Source organism: Herpailurus yagouaroundi, unplaced genomic scaffold (assembly GCF_014898765.1).
Source record: "Herpailurus yagouaroundi ecotype Mexico unplaced genomic scaffold, PumYag 190, whole genome shotgun sequence".
Taxonomy (NCBI): domain Eukaryota; kingdom Metazoa; phylum Chordata; class Mammalia; order Carnivora; family Felidae; genus Herpailurus; species Herpailurus yagouaroundi.
Window position 1 is genome coordinate 24,009,731 of NW_024412421.1, and position 4,276 is coordinate 24,014,006.

Consider the following 4,276-nt stretch of genomic DNA (forward strand, 5'->3'; position numbering starts at 1 on the left):
AGATCTGTCAATAGAAACTTGTCAGGCCAGAAGGGAATGGCAGGATATATTCAATGTGCTGAATGGGAAAAATATGCAGCCAAGAATACTTTATCCAGAAAAGCTGTCATTCAGAATAGAAGGAAATATAAAGAATCTCCCAGACAAACAAAAACTAAAGGAGTTTGTGACCATTAAACCAGCCCTTCAAGAAATATTAAGGGGGACTCTTTGAGTGGGGACAAAAGACCAAAAGCAACAAAAACTAGAAAGGAACAGAGAACACCACCAGAAACACCAACTTTACAGGTAACATAATGGCATTAAACTCATATATTTCAATAATCACTCTGAATGTAAATGTACTAAATGCTCCAGTCAAAAGACATAGGGTATCAGAATGGATTAAAAAAAAAAGAAAGTCCTATCTATATGCTACCTATAAGAGATTCATTTTAGACCTCAAGACCCTCTGTAGATTGAAAGTGAGGGGATGGAGAACCATCTATCAGGCATGGACATCAAAAGAAAGCCAGAGTAGCTATACTTATATCAGACAAGCTAGATTTTATTCAACGTTTTTTATTTATTTTTGGGACAGAGAGAGACAGAGCATGAATGGGCAAGGGGCAGAGAGAGAGGGAGACACAGAATCGGAAACAGGCTCCAGGCTCTGAGCCATCAGCCCAGAGCCCGACGCGGGGCTCGAACTCACGGACCGCAAGATCGTGACCTGGCTGAAGTCGGACGCTTAACCGACTGTGCCACCCAGGCGCCCCAGACAAGCTAGATTTTAAACCAAAGACCATAACAAGAGATGAAGAAGGACTTTATATCATAATTAAGGGATCTATCCATCAAGAAGATCTAACAGTTGTAAATATTTATGCCCCCAACATGAAGTACCCAAATATATAAATCAGTAACAAACATAAAGAATCTCATTGATAATAATACAATAATAATAGGGGACTTTAACACCCCACTCACAGCACTGGACAGATCATCTAAGCAGAAAATCAACAAAGAAACGATGGCTTTGAATGACACATTGGACCAGATGAACTCAACAGATATATTCAGAACATTTCATCCTAAAGCAACAGAATACACATTTTTTTCCCACTGCACATGGAACATTGTCCAGAATAGATCATATACTGAGTCACAAATCAGCCCTCAACAAGTATAAAAAGATTGAGGTCATACGATGCATATTTTCAGAACACAATGTGATGAAACTTGAAGTCAACCACAAGAAAATATTTGGAAAGACCACAAATACATGGAGGTTAAAGAATATCCTACTAAAGAATGAATGGGTTAATCAGGAAATTAAAGAAGAAATTAAAAACTACATGGAAGCACATGAAAATGAAAACATAACAGTCCAAAACCTTGGGGATACAACAAAGGCAGTCCTAAGAGGGAAGTATATTACAATAGAGGCTTACATCAAGAAGCAAGAGAAGTCTCAAATACACAACCTAACCTTACACCTAAAGGAGCTAGGAAAGAAACAGCAAATAAAGCCTAGAGTCAGCAGAAGAAGGGAAATAATAAAGATTAAAGCTGAAATAAATGATATAGAAACAAACAACAACAACAACAACAACAAAACAGAACAGATCAACGAAACTGAGCTGGTTCTTTGAAAGAATTAATAAAATTGATAAGCTCCTGGCCAGACTTATCAAAAAGAAAAGATAAAGAACACAAAATAAATAAAATCACAAATTAAAAAGGAGAGAGCATAACCAACACCACAGAAATACAAACAATTTTAAGAGAATATTATGAAAATTTATATGCCAACAAACTGGCAATCTGGAAGAAATAAATAAATTTCTAGAAACGTACAGACTACCAAATCTGAAACAGGAAGAAAGAGAAAATTTGAACCGACCCATAACCAGCAAAACAATTGAATCAGTAATCAAAATCTTCCAACAACAAAAGTCCAGGGCCAGATGGCTTTCCAAGGAAATTCTACCAGACATTTAAAGAAGAGCTAATATTTCTTCTTCTCAAACTGTTCCAAAAAATAGAAATGGAAGGAAAACTTCCAAACTCCTACAAGACCAGCATTACCCTGATTCCAAAACCAGACAAAGATGCATGAAAAAGGAGAATTACAAGCCAATATCCTTGATGAACATGGATGCAAAATTCTCAACAAGATACTAGAAAATTGAATCGAACACTACATTAAAAGAATTATTCACCACCATCAAGTGGAATTTATTCCTGGGCTGCAGCACTGGTTCAATATTTGCAAATCAATCAACATGATATACCACATCAATAGAAGAAAGGATAAGAACCATGATCCTATCCATAGATGCAGAAAAAGCATTTGACAAAATACAGCATGCATTTTTGATAAAAACCCTCAATAAAGTAGGGATAGATGCAATATACCTCAACATCATAAAGGCCATATATTAAAGACCCACAACTAATATCATCTTCAATGGAGAAAAAAATGAGAACTTTTCCTCCATGGTCAGGAACAAGACAGGGATGTCCACTCTCACCTTTACTATTTAACATAATACTGGAAGTCTTAGCCTCAACAATCAGGCAACAAAAAAAAATTAAAGGCACCCAAACTGGCAAGGAAGAAGTCAAACTTTCACTATTTGCATACAACATGATACTCTATGTAGAAAACCTGAAAGACTTGACCCCAAAATTGCTAGAACTAATATATTAATTCAGCAAAGTCACAGAATATAAAATCAATGTACAGAAATCTGTTGCATTTCTATACACCAATAATGAAACAGCAATAAATAAATAAATTTTATATATGTATATAAAGTAATAAATCTCGTTTAAATTTGCACCAAAAACCATAAGATACCTAGAAATAAACCTAACCAAAGAGGTAAAAGATCTGTACTCTGAAAACTATAGAATTCTTTTGAAAGAAATAGAACAGGATACAAAGTAATGGAAAAACATTCCATGCTCATGGATTGGAAGAACAAATATTATTAAAATGTCTGTACTACCCAAAGCAATCTACACATTTAATCCTTACCAAAATACTACCAGAATTTTTTCACAGAGGTAGAACAAACAGTTCTAAAATTTGTGTGGAACCACAGAAGACCCCAAATAGTCAAAGAAACCCTGAAAAGGAAAAGCAAACCTGGAGGCATCATGATTCCAGACTTCAAGCTATATTACAAAGCTGTAGTCATCAAGACAGTATGGTACTGGTACAGATACAGACGCATAGATTAATGGAACAGAATAGAAAACCCAGAAATGGACCCACAACTATATGGCCAACTAATCTTCAACAAAGCAGGAAAGAATAGCCAATGGATAAAAGACAGTCACTTCAACAAATGGTGTTGGGAAAACAGGACAGCAACATGCAGAAGAATGGACCACTTTCTTATACCATACACACAAAAAAATTCAAAATGGATGAAAGAACTAATTGTGAGACAGGAAACCATCAAAATCTTAGAGAAGAGGCAGCAACCTCTTTGACCTTAGCCACAGCAAGTTCTTACCAGACCTGTCTCCAGAGACAAGGGAAACAAAAGCAAACATGAACTATTAGGACTTCATCAAGATAAAAGGCTTTTGCACGGTAAAGGAAACAATCAACAAAACTAAAAGGCAGCCTACAGAATGGGGGAACATATTTGCAAATGACATATCTGATAAAGGATTAGTATCCAAAATCTATAAAGAACTTATCCAACTCAACACCCCAAAAAACAAATAATCCAGTTAAGAAATGGTCAGGGGGTGCCTGGGTGGCGCAGTTGGTTGAGCTTCCACTTCGGCTCAGGTCATGATCTCACAGCTGGCGAGTTTGAGCCCCTCATCGGGGTCTCTGTGGACAGCTCAGAGCCTGGAGTCTGCTTTGGATTCTGTGTCTCCCTCTCTCTTTGTCCCTCTGCCACTCATGTTCTCTCTCTCTCTCTCTCTCAAAAATAAACAAACATTAAAAAAAAAATGAAATGGGCAGAAGAGATGAATAGATATTTTTCCAAAGAAGTCATCCAGATGGCTAACAGACAGACACATGAAAAGATGCTCACTCATCATCAGGGAAATACAAATCAAAACTATGATGGGATACCACCTCACATCTGTCAGAATGACTAAAATTAACACAAGATACAACAGGTGTTGGCAAGGATGTGGAGAAGGGGGAACCCTCTTACACTGTTGGTGGGAAGGCAAACTGGGACAGCCACTCTGGAAAACAATATGGAGTTTCCTTAAAAAGTTACAAATAAAACTACCCTACATTCCAGCAATTGCACTA